Below are 12,133 nucleotides of genomic sequence, written 5' to 3'. Positions count from 1 at the left end.
CTGATAGGTGAAGATTTCAGCAGTATTAGATTAATGGTGCATCTTAAGATACCATGATGAACCTTTACTATTTTCTATTTAAGTAAGCAGCTACTTAAGTAGATAAGTTACTTTAATCAAAGACTTAGAAGTGTTCTGTCTTTACCCAATATATGTTGCACTTCAGTTAAGGAAAGTAGCTGCTAAATTTTTTCCTGGCAGTCAAGAGCATGATTATACTGTTGATTCTACAGAAAGATTTTAAAGAAAATCTTTATATTCTAGCTACAACAAACTTCTTTTGCAGTATATTTGTAAATGTTTGTTCTCTAGTTGTTTCAAGACACTCCATAAGAATCCACTGCTAAAGTGACTGTAAACATGGATCATGCCTTCAGCAATTGCTTGTAAGGTTAGATGCTGTTTAACATGAAAAGAAAGTGTGAAGGCCATTCTATACAGTTTAAGGTGGTTGTACAGATGATAAAAATTCAGCTTATTCTTTATCTTAAGGATGTTGTAAAGCTTAATTAAACAAGGCTTACAAGATATTCTGAGCTAATGAACTCATGAATTGAGTTTAGGCAAGATTTCTTTCTATTTCAACATTAATAACAACAGGTCTAGTTATATTTAGCACATACAGGTAAAAGTTGACAGGAGCCTAACTTCTGGTCTGATCCTTATTTGTACAGGTTTCTGAGACAAAGAGCTAAATCTACCAGTTTAATACTCTTGAATAAAATAGCACAGTAATTTTCTCAAAAATCTGCATGTTATATATAAGTTCTGATATAAAATTATTTTTGATTTCAAGAGTTTTGGTCATTGTTGTGAATTAAAAGAATTATTATAATATAATGGTTTTTAGCATTCACCAACATTTAATGAGAAATTTAAAATTCTATCTTTTTCTATTTTTCTATCTTTTCAAAGCCTTACTAAACAACAATTCCTCATGTGACACAGGTAACATGGGAGTTCATTGGTATATTGTATATAGGTAAGGATATATCACTATCATTTTTTCCACTGAAGATGTGCAAATTGAAACTCTCAATCTTCACAATAATGCAAAAGTGAATTACCTGAGGCCAGTGGGTGGGCTCTAGTTACCTTCTCTCCCATTACCACCAGCTGCTTTGACTCATGCATGTGTATCAAGCAGAGTGGTCACAGCAGTACTCCTGCCTGCGGGACCGCTCATTCACATCAGATCTTCCTCTACATTTTTGCTAAAGCCTGTGCTTAGAGACCTCAGAATATCTCATAACAACAGATTCTGACAGAAAGAGCCTACAAATGGATTAAGTTGTTGCCTAAAATCAAGCTTTAAAATGAAAAGCTTAAAATGAAAAGCAAGCCTGCTTAAAGGAAGTGTAAAGTCACACCCTACATTATGTTTTTCAATATCTTTTAATTTCTGGCATACTCACTGGCAAAGATGGAACACCTCCACTACTAGAGGAATAAATAAATGAAAATTAATGATGCTTTCTTGTCAGCAGCCAAATACCCCAGCTTAGCTTGGAGGTTACCATACTCAGGGGCAGGACAGGGCAATTTTCAAGGGATGCAAATGGTGTGATCATGCTCAGGTCAGAAGTGACAACAGACAAAATAAGCCTCTTTCCAATTGTGATCATCTAAGAGAAAATATTGTGGTCACAAAAGAGACCTTCACCACAAAAAAAAAAATCATTTTAATTTAGCAGAACCATTCACTTGACAAACTGCAGGGAATTTATTTTTTGTATGACAACCTTATTAAAATACAGGCTGCCCTTATGTCAAGGTAGTTTACTATTTTGAATTCTTGTTTACTAGGTAGTTTACTATTACAATTGCCATTATGAATTCAGGCATTCCCTTTCTCTTTTGGTCTCAGCCATGCTATTTAGAGAAAGCTGACATGATAAAATACATGCTAGTAAAAATTACTCGTTCAGTACAAAAACTACTATGTATTTAGAAGACCAAACAAACACAGAAACAAAATTCCTTTGTATATGTATGAATAATGTAGCTTTCATTATCTCATAATGTCTTTATTCTTTCCTTTTGTTGACTGATGTACTAATTTCCTGATTAAAAGCCCAATAATAGACCTTCATTTGTATTGACTTCTCTAAAACATTTATGTCAACATCTTTACACAAAAGAGCAGTCAGACTGGCAGCTCCATGTGGACTGGCAGTGATTCTTTTCTGGCCTGGCAAGTGAGACACTTTCCTACAAAACCTATGGGATTTGAGTAAAAATAATGTTGTCACATAAATACAGCAGCAACAAGTGGAAGTGATGCTTTTTGATAGGAGTAGGAATTCACCTAAATACGCTGCAGATTGCAAGCAGCACAGAGACCTATTGAGACAGGCTGCACTGATGTGTCAGACAGTCTGTCTTAGCTTGAATGAGTGGACTTCATTTTGAAATTTGGAAATACTTTTCTATCAGAAGTTTTCAGCACTCCACTTTGGAGTATAAACATGTTTCAAGGAGAAACAAAAGAGTGGTAGAAAGTTCTCTGATTCTTTATCATATATCAACACAGCAATCACATGCAACTCTTCTGATAAAGCACTTTTGGGATTTTTCTTACAGCTGTTGTTTGTCATGGATGCTTTTCAGTGTAATATGGTACCAATGTGCGTATTTTGCCAAAAATCAGATTGTTGCCCTCTCATTGACTGGTATCAACAGAATTTTATATTAATTAAAGCAATAAACTTTCAATATTTGAATGAGGAACAAAGGCCCTTTCATTGTTGTAGAAGTTCACAGCCACTTAATTTAGCCAATGTCACCACATTAGCCATAACACATTTCATGGGAGACCACAATTTCATCAGCTGAGAAGATAAAGTCTAGCTTGCAAATCCATTCAGCAAAAAGGAAAAAGAAACATTAAATGAATACATCCTGTACCCACAGATCTGATGACTGATCACACATTTTCACGCTGAGCCAAGCCTACAACATAAATAGCTGTCTTGGCAGAACACAGTCTGCCCTCTAGCACATTCTGCTGGCATGCACATGCCAATTAAGTGTACATTAGCCTATCATAAAACTTCCATCTCCTTCAAAGCAAAAAGGACTCCACCAGACACTTATAAGGATACTCAACTTCCCCTAAAAGTACAGCTGTAAAGTGGAGGGCTCAGATGTGGCTTTATTGTAATTTATTTCAAGAATCTCTGTTGTCATTAAATTCAAGAGATTGTTATTGGAAATTTTCTTCACATTCTTTCTCTGAGGTGTTGACCGCAATTTAATTTAGACAATGAAGAACGACTAGCAAAAGAACAACTGGTGCTGCCTTTGCTTGGTCTGCTGTTCCTTTACTATCTAATTTGCAGAACAGGCATCAATGTGACAGAAATTGCACCGATGACATCCAAAATCTCACCACATAGCTACAGTTGCATAATGCCCTTCATCACAGCCACAGTCCCTCGAGAACAAACCATCCTAGTCTTGCTGTAAAACCTCTGACTTTGTGCTTCCATTCATCTATCATGCCTGCAACAACACTCATGGGGCTGTGAGAGTTACTGGAAACAATTTCTGCCCGTACACCGTGTGTACTGTGGCTCCTTTGATGGGAAAGTTATCCAGGTGTGCTCAGCAAAAGATGCAAACTGCAAAAAAAAAAGTGCCTTTTTCAGCTAGAGGAAGGGTCAATGCAAAGGCAGACAGAGATCAAGAAGTGCCTCAGTGTCCCTAGGAACAGCTGTAAACAGGATTGAGCCAACTACAAGGGCTAAGGAAAAATATACTGATTGTGGGAATGAAAGTGCAGCTAATGCACAAAACTGTCACCTGTGAGGGATGACACAGGCCAAGACTGGGAAATATTTTGATCCTCTAATGAGGCTCAAATTTTGGGAGCTGCACTGTATTTTGTGTTTACATAAAATGAAGGCTTTCCTGACACTTCAGAGATCATTTTAACAGGGTGCAGTTAAAGAGATACCCATGAAACAGAACAAGGGACAACAAAGAACTTTAAGCACATAAACAGACATTCTTGCTTAAAGATACTCAGATTTATTCTGATTTGCTAACAAGAAATATACAATAAACAGACTATAAGGCTTCCATAAGTATGCTGATTTAAGGAATTATCAACCATGTCACTTAGAACTCAAACTTTTGGTAATTTCTGGGTTTGTTTCAGCTTCTTTACTGGTTTTTTAGTCAACATCTGCACTGAGAAAAGATAGGCCTGAACAGCTGACTCATCCTGTATAGAGGTCCTTGAACAACACTACCATGGCCTCTTTCTCACTGACATACTTCTTTAGTAAAATATTTCGATTCTAGCAGCACCTAAACCTTTAGTGATTATTGTAAATAACTTTTAAACTGCATTTTTATATAATTTTCTTGTTCACAATGAGGTGCACAATAACATTAGCAGCACTCCAAAATTACCTGCTGTACCTTTCCATGACCAAGTTTCAAGTTTCAAAGTCTACTTATCTGCTCCCTATTTCCTTACCTTAGCTAGCTTCAACAGTGTTTTTTATTGCTGGTTGGGCACTCCAGGTAAGAAGACACTTTTGGACATATAGCCAAACAACAGGTTATCACTTCAGGTGTTTTTAATTGTAGATTCTAAACTTTAAAAATGAATAGACTTGTGAGATCCATTTCTAAAGCATGATTTTGTTGGGACACAAAACCTACTTAGAAATTAGCCTTTATAAAATGCTTAGACCCTGCATAAAAAGACAGGTATGTCTTGAAAAGGAATGAAGTACAAATAAAGGGAAAATCAGGGAGCATCTTCTCAAAAGGAGTAAAATACAAAAATACTCTGTGCTATTCTAATATGAAACTTTAGTGACTCAATCTAATAAACAGAGTTTAAGGAGTTCCTTTTCATTATGAAGAATGTTTATGTGAAGAGCAAAATACAAAAGAGAAAGCAACAGCTAAAGAATACTTGATGGGCATTTTAATCTTCTATTAATATGCAAATTTTGTGCTTTAGGACTCCAGGAAAAGATAAGTTTTCTTCATAGGTTATTTGAAAAATGTCTTACTCTCCCAGAGGTGCTTCTTATATGAATCCAAGTATTTATGAAATTCCCCAGATACTCCTCTATGCACCATTTTCTCTTCAAAATTATATGGAGTTTACTGAACCAAATTTGTAAAACATTCCACAGCTGATTTCATTCTAAAGATCTCCTTTAATAGGGCTCAATCCCCTGCTGATCTGTGTCGTGTGAGGATGATGAGAAAATCATCTTCAACTATAAGGGAAGAAATTAAGAAGTCTGTACAAAAATTTGAATATGAGTTTCTGATTAAAAAAAAATGTAATTTTATTTTCATAATCAGCTTTAGTCATATGTGTGTCCCTGGAAATATGCGAAAATATTTTCCTTATTATATGCTACTCTTCAGAGTAAAAGCAATTTTACTGCTAGAATAACACCTTTATTAGTACATATTCAAAAGTGCATTTCAAGATTTCCTTTATACCTAGTCATAAGCACTGCTTTCATGGGGGAAATTGAATAAAAAATTCTTGCTTACTGCCATCAAAAGGGCGATTAGGTTTTTTGGGTTTGTTTTGGTTTTAATTTTGGGTTTTTTTGCCATGAAGTTAATCATGTTCTCTACTTTTCATGTAAAATGACAGAGCAAGATAGTGAGTTGAAAGTCTGTTTAACTTGCAAGAATTCCTCACCTTCTGTGGTTTTATTTATGACTAGGGAAACCAGGTTAAGCTCTAAAAATTGTCCATGGAATTCAGAATTATCATGAAGTCCAAACATTCTTGTCTTATTGTTCGAAAGGCTGTAATGATTTAATCTCACTTTTCAGTGAATCCTCTTTGATCCCCCATGAACACCTTCTTGCTCAGATCCCTCATGGAATGATGGCTTTATCTGTATGTTTCTTTTGACTTTTGTGAATTTGGGGGTAGCTCCATCATTGTGAAATGTAATGTTTATGTACAGCTATAAAGCTGTTAAGGGAGGCAGACTAATGCACTGGAATCCCATTAAGAGATAGCATTATATTACATTTTTCTGGCACAATATGGAAAATAAAATTGGTCTCCAAAACATGACTAACAAAGAAAAAAGACAGCCTTTCACAGGATTACAGAAAAGTGTAAGAGGTAAATTTATTTGGTTTTAATATATCTTATATTTGCTGTTTGCTATTATAGAGAAGACATAAATTGTATGCCTCTAATTGAGCTGAAAGGTTTGAGGTCATTATTCAATATAAAGACATGGCAAAAGAATCCAAATTTAAAAAGCAATGTAGATTTTTTTTCCCTCTGAAATACATATATGAACCAGACATGGTTGTGTTTCATGTTACACAATGTATATGACAAATAACAGAAAAGTGACAAAAGTCAACAAGCAACACATAAATGTGTTACAGGAAGTGAATAAGTGTTTCTCAAGAGCAGGTATGTAAAGTGAAAGGTTGCATCCAGGACCAGGTACAGCAACATAAATTTGTTGTGAAATCTTCCCAGAGCTTTTCCTGCTTCAGCCACCCACAGGGGAGCTTGACACAGTTATAGACACTATTCTGCCTTTGGGGAAAAGAAGTGGCAGGCTTTTGGCAAAAAGCAAAAAGATGAGGCAGGAGAGGCAGTGCACGAGCAGGATTACATAAGCTAAGAGCCACAGATGCTAGAAAAGGGTAGCTTTAACAGTGACAGTAGCAGTTGGGTTTTGTTTTTGGTTTTGTTTTTCGTTTTGGTTTTTGTTTTTTTTTTTTTTTTTTGCTTAAAGACAGAGTTTTAAGTTAACCATAAAATAAAATAAAAAAAAAAATTAAAAAAAAAGAAAAAATATGTAGCCACAATCAAACAGTTTATGTTGGCATTAGTTTTTTGAATCAATTTAATCTGACTAGACGTTAGTAAACACAGTGAATGCCATACCCTGAAGGGGAGTATTTAAATAGAAAGCACACAAGTGGACAAGGAGAGGGGATATGGTAGACCATACTGCAGCCAGATCACAGGCAGAAATTGTACTGACAGCACATAATCTACTGTCAACTCCACTCATTTATGAGGCTACTATGGTTAGAATCCAGAGGTCCCATTAGAAAGGCTTGCTATGCCTTGCAACCTCACATTGTTGTGGGACAATTTTTCTCACCAGTTAGAGCAGTAGAAAAAAATCTCAGTAGTGAACTGACCCCATGCCTGGTCTTCCTGTGTTGTCTGTGGGAAGGAGAGAGGGCCTGGGGAATGGTGTTTTAAGGGCTTATTTTGCTTCTCATTATCCTCCTCTGATTCGGTTAATAATAAATTCACTTTGCAATTTTAAATGGAGCCTCTTTTGCCCTTGGAGTGTTATCTCTTGGTCCTTATCTCACCTCATGAACCCTACAGTATTTTATTCTTTTTCCTTCTCTTCCCAGCTGTGGCTGGGGAGGGTGAGCCAGCAGCTTTCATGGGTGCCTGGCCTTGGGTCAGAGTCAAACCACATTGGTCAGTAACAGGAGAGAACCTGTGGCCTCAGTGTCTTCTACACCCAGGTGCCAGCAGCTGGGAAGACAGATCCAAGGTCAGCTAGTAGGGGGAGCCACATTGTGTCTACGTACACTCTCACCATCCTTGTCAGCCAGAGAGGGGAGCAGGATGAGGGCCCTGGTGCTGCTCATGTGAGTGCACAGTGTGCACCCCTATCACATGTGTGGCCAGGCATGCATATCTATATGTGTCTGGTGTGCACAATTGTTCTGTGTGGATGCACCTGGTGGGAGGGCATTTTCAGCCTCACTGCTGGCTGACCCAGGGGACACAAAGCTGAGGCAGCCGCATCTTTGGGCTGTTGGATTAGGCTTCATAATTTCACCTCTTACAGATAAAGAGGAATGTTTCCACTCCCATGTACCTCAGATGGCTAAATAGGACATCGCAGTGCAACTCCAGGCAAACCCAGAATAAGAGAACACACCTATCTCTGTTAAAGCAGAATTAGAGATAACTGTCAATGGCAACAATATCATTTCATAGGTACTGCAAGCAGGCTGTGTTGGCCTGTCATGTGGACAGCTGAATTTACACTGCCACACTGGTTTCTAGATGGCCAGTCCTAACTGGGCTGTCTCTAGGTACAGAGAGACCATGACTGATTTCCACAGCACCTTCCTCAAAGCATGTCGTACTAGAAGGGGAAGACTTGCAGGGACAAAAACAGTACCGAGAGATGCTGTGCTTCCCACAAACTTTTCAGACTTGTTACTCAGAACTAGGAGGTGAGGAGGAGAACCAGTCAAAAGCGTTCAAAATCCCTCTATAACTTCTAACCATTATTGCCTTATGTTACAATAATAATACACTGTGATAAGTCTGTTCACTGAAGTGCACTAAGATGATGTATTGTGTTTAAACAAAGAAATTAAGGCTCACCAGCTTTAACCAAGCTCTTTATTGCTCTGGTTAACAAGTAGCTCATTCATAGACAGCTCAGCTGGGTCAGCATCTTTTAACAGAAAGAAAAACACACAGTGGCACAAACAAGATGGTAGTAAATCAAGTTTCAGAAACAAGAGATGAAAAAAACTAGGGAAAAATCAGCAGAATGTCAAGGAAGACTATAAATTCTGAAGATCTTCTTGTGAAATTATCAACATGTGAATTATCAAAAAAGTTTCCTAGCTAGTAGTGTGCAAGGCAGCATGTGTGTCTGTGTCTGCGTGTTTGTTTTAAAATGAAAAACAAAATAAATCATCTTTATCATATAAACTGAGCTGCAGCAAAGATTAAATGACCTTCAAGTTCTCAAAAAGACAGCCTGTACAAAGTCTGTTGTTCAAAATGACAAAAATGTTACCCCATAAACAGTTGGCAGAAACAATTAACTAGAAAATCTAAATTATGCAAAACCCCAGTCAGACAGACACTTCTGGATTTTTCTATCCATTAATGTAAATCAAGTTAGTAATTTCTAACATATTGAAGGCAGATAAAACCCATCAATTCCCACCCCCTTCCTCTGTGTGTGTGTGTGTGTGTGTGTGAATAGATCCATTTGGAAAGAAGTTTGCTGACAAAACCACACTATTTTAGTTAGTTAGATATTTACAAACTTTGTTATAATGTATTCATCTTCTGGGTTGTAATCAATTTTAAAAGTAGTCCTCTCCTCTGGGACCCTGCTCATTGTCTTCCCTGTCTAACAGTCACAGTAAAAATAGACAGACTAGGAGAAAAATCCACATTCCACTCCAGTTGTTGGGTATGTGTGCCCAAATCTCAATAGGTTTGCAGTTAACTGCAAATAACTGAGAAGCAAATTAACATGCAATGGAAATAAAAAACAGCAACACATGAAATTCCTACTTTAATTTAGTCTACACAAAAAATGTGTAACCACAGAGTAAAAAGGTGTAGCAGAAGATAGGAATACTTTAACATTATGTGTGGCTTTATGCTACTTATATTGTTATTATAAAAATAAGTACCCCACAGAACCAGGAACCATGCTTTTATCATGCAGACTGTGATTCAGCCTATTAGATCTACAGCTTCCAATCAACTGCAAGTGTGTCATTGCTCCAGCCAGGGAGACTGAGGTGCCTGATTAATATGAGAATTCGTTACTGCACATTTTGCTCTAGAAACCTCCTTATTCTGCATCTCTTTGTGGAGTCTAGTGGCATGAAAGGGTTACATTCTTGTTTCACTAAATTAAGGACTGCATTTAAGACCCCTCAGATATTACGTGAAGAGTCATAAGGAAGGAGGTGTGGTAATGGGCTGATGTAATCTTTGCAAAATGCAAGGAATGAAATATTGGATGACAGACCGTCAAATTTCCCAATTATTCTTGACAATTGCAAGTATCAATATAATTGCAAACTATTTAAACACACATTTTTGTATCTCCTAAGTAGACAAAACAATTTGAGACATACGGAGCTTCGCAGACTTCTCAAATTTACCTTGAGTGTGATTTCCCACATCAAAGATGAAGTAATACTACATCAGAGGACTGCTCGTCTCCCATTGCTGGCAAGAGTCTAAAACCTGTTCAAAATGATGCCACAACAAGAGAACAAAATACACTCTATTGTTTTATAACTGATAGGATTGCTTTACTCTGACCTCCTGAGGCCTGTGCATACAGCTAATTTCTCCACAGATGTGGGACATCATTGGTGAAAGTAGCTCCTTCAATTTATCCATGCTTGCCTTCTCTGTGCTAACTTTCTAGCGAGTGCAAAAGATGTGAGATTAATCAGTATCAAATTAATCTGCACTATAGCAAGAACTTTAAAGCATATAAACCACTTCTTCTAAGAGTATTTCTAAGAAAATCTACTGTGCTAATGGCTGAACATGACATTTACTCTTCAAAATAAAATGAGACTCAGTGATGCACTAAATCTTCAGTAAAACTATCCTTTGAAAAAAGTGTGAGGGGCTATGGGAATGAATTAATCTCTTGGGTCATCAACTCCACTCCCCCATCATCACCTAATCCCTTTCATAGCCTTGCTGAACCTCATCTTAGAATTCACCCATTGCCCCAGCTATTTTTATCAGAAGGCTATTCAAGTAGCTTAATCCTTTAAATTATGGACCTTTTCTATATATTTCCAGCCTAAGCTTACCTAGGGCCAGTGTTCCTCATTCTGTGTCAATGGTATTTATTACCACAGCCAGCATAGCTTCCATTGCAGTTGTTGTCCCGTCTTTCACTCCCTGACCTTTCTCTTTCATCTGCCTTTTCCAATTCTCCTTTCCTGGTCTACACACTACACCTGGAAATCATAATTAACCTGATTTGTTCTTGTGAGGTAGACTTTTCAGACAGCATTGTAACTAATGGAAAGCAAGACATAGCAGCTGCAAACATTTTTTTCTGCTATTCTGGAAGAAGGAGCCACAAGTTTGTTGCAGTGGTCTAAATAAGAGAATGGGTGTTGGAAAAATCCAGAGGTTTCAAAAAGTAAGCAAAGAAAACCAGAACAATGTCAGTGCCCTCAGCACCAGTATATCCCCAGATGCCTAGCCATGTCTGCAGTGATTGTATTTCCATAGCATTACTTATCTCTAGTGTATATGAATACAGCAGAAAACTATTCCAGCCTGAGCAGTGCTGTACGAAAGGCTGTACTTCTGGAAGATCACAATCACTCACAAACACTTGCCCTTATATTTTTGGTGGTACTGACATCATCAGAATAACTGCATTTAGTCTAAAGAAATATATCTAAGTTCTACCCAAATGAATACACAACCCATTACATTTGTTTTTAACAGCATTGCTAATTCCACATAGGGTGCAAAACTGATCAGCAAGAATAATTTCAGACTATATTATTTACAAATATTAGTTGATAGAATGGAAAAGGGTCAGGGCTAAAAAAACTGTTAGAAGTTTTGCAACAATTTTGCTGAGATTTGAAGTCTTTTATTGAAATTCTATTTTATCAGAAGGACCTCTAGACAGGTAGTATGCTACTCAGTACTCAGTACTCAGTACTCAGTACTCAGTTCTGTATGATCCTCCTGGATTATCTAGTGGTGATGCTTCTTTTAGAATGACCTTCATTTGGAGAAAGCTATGTAAACATCTTCCATTTTAGTAATGTTTCAGAAAGCTGTAGTGTAAGAAAGTAACTACTCTCATCGTTTCAATTTTCTAAGTCTGCTTTGAGTTATAATATTCATGGTGTTTGTTACTTTATAAAGTAACTTACATTAAAAAATATTATTGAATATTGTCAACATAGGGAGAAAAGTTACCAGTTTGTTCCTCTGCTCTGCACTGCCTGAGAAAATTGTGCTTTTGGGCATGCTCTGAACCTCAGGACACTTTAGAACACCGGCATAAAACACTAAAACAAACCCAAACTTTGGTATGAATATGTCAATTTTTCACATTTAAAATATGCAACACAGCACTAAAGGGGTTGTTTTTAAACATGCTCAGCTCCTTAAAATATTTGCATATGCCATTGTAATTTCTTATTTTAAAGAAAAGTTTCAGTATCACTTAACTGAGTTTTCAGATATCTTCCACATTTTGTAATGTAAATCCTTCAGATTATAATAATAATAATACTTTCAAAAATAATTTCAGAGTGCTTTGTGAAGACAGAGCATAGGCTGTAGTGTGAGTCTTTTCTCTGTAATTTGTAT

This window comes from Cyanistes caeruleus, chromosome Z, assembly GCF_971803275.1.
Source record: "Cyanistes caeruleus chromosome Z, bCyaCae1.hap1.1, whole genome shotgun sequence".
NCBI lineage: Eukaryota > Metazoa > Chordata > Aves > Passeriformes > Paridae > Cyanistes > Cyanistes caeruleus.
The sequence above is the reverse complement of the archived record's forward strand: the minus strand, read 5'-3'. Positions refer to the sequence as shown.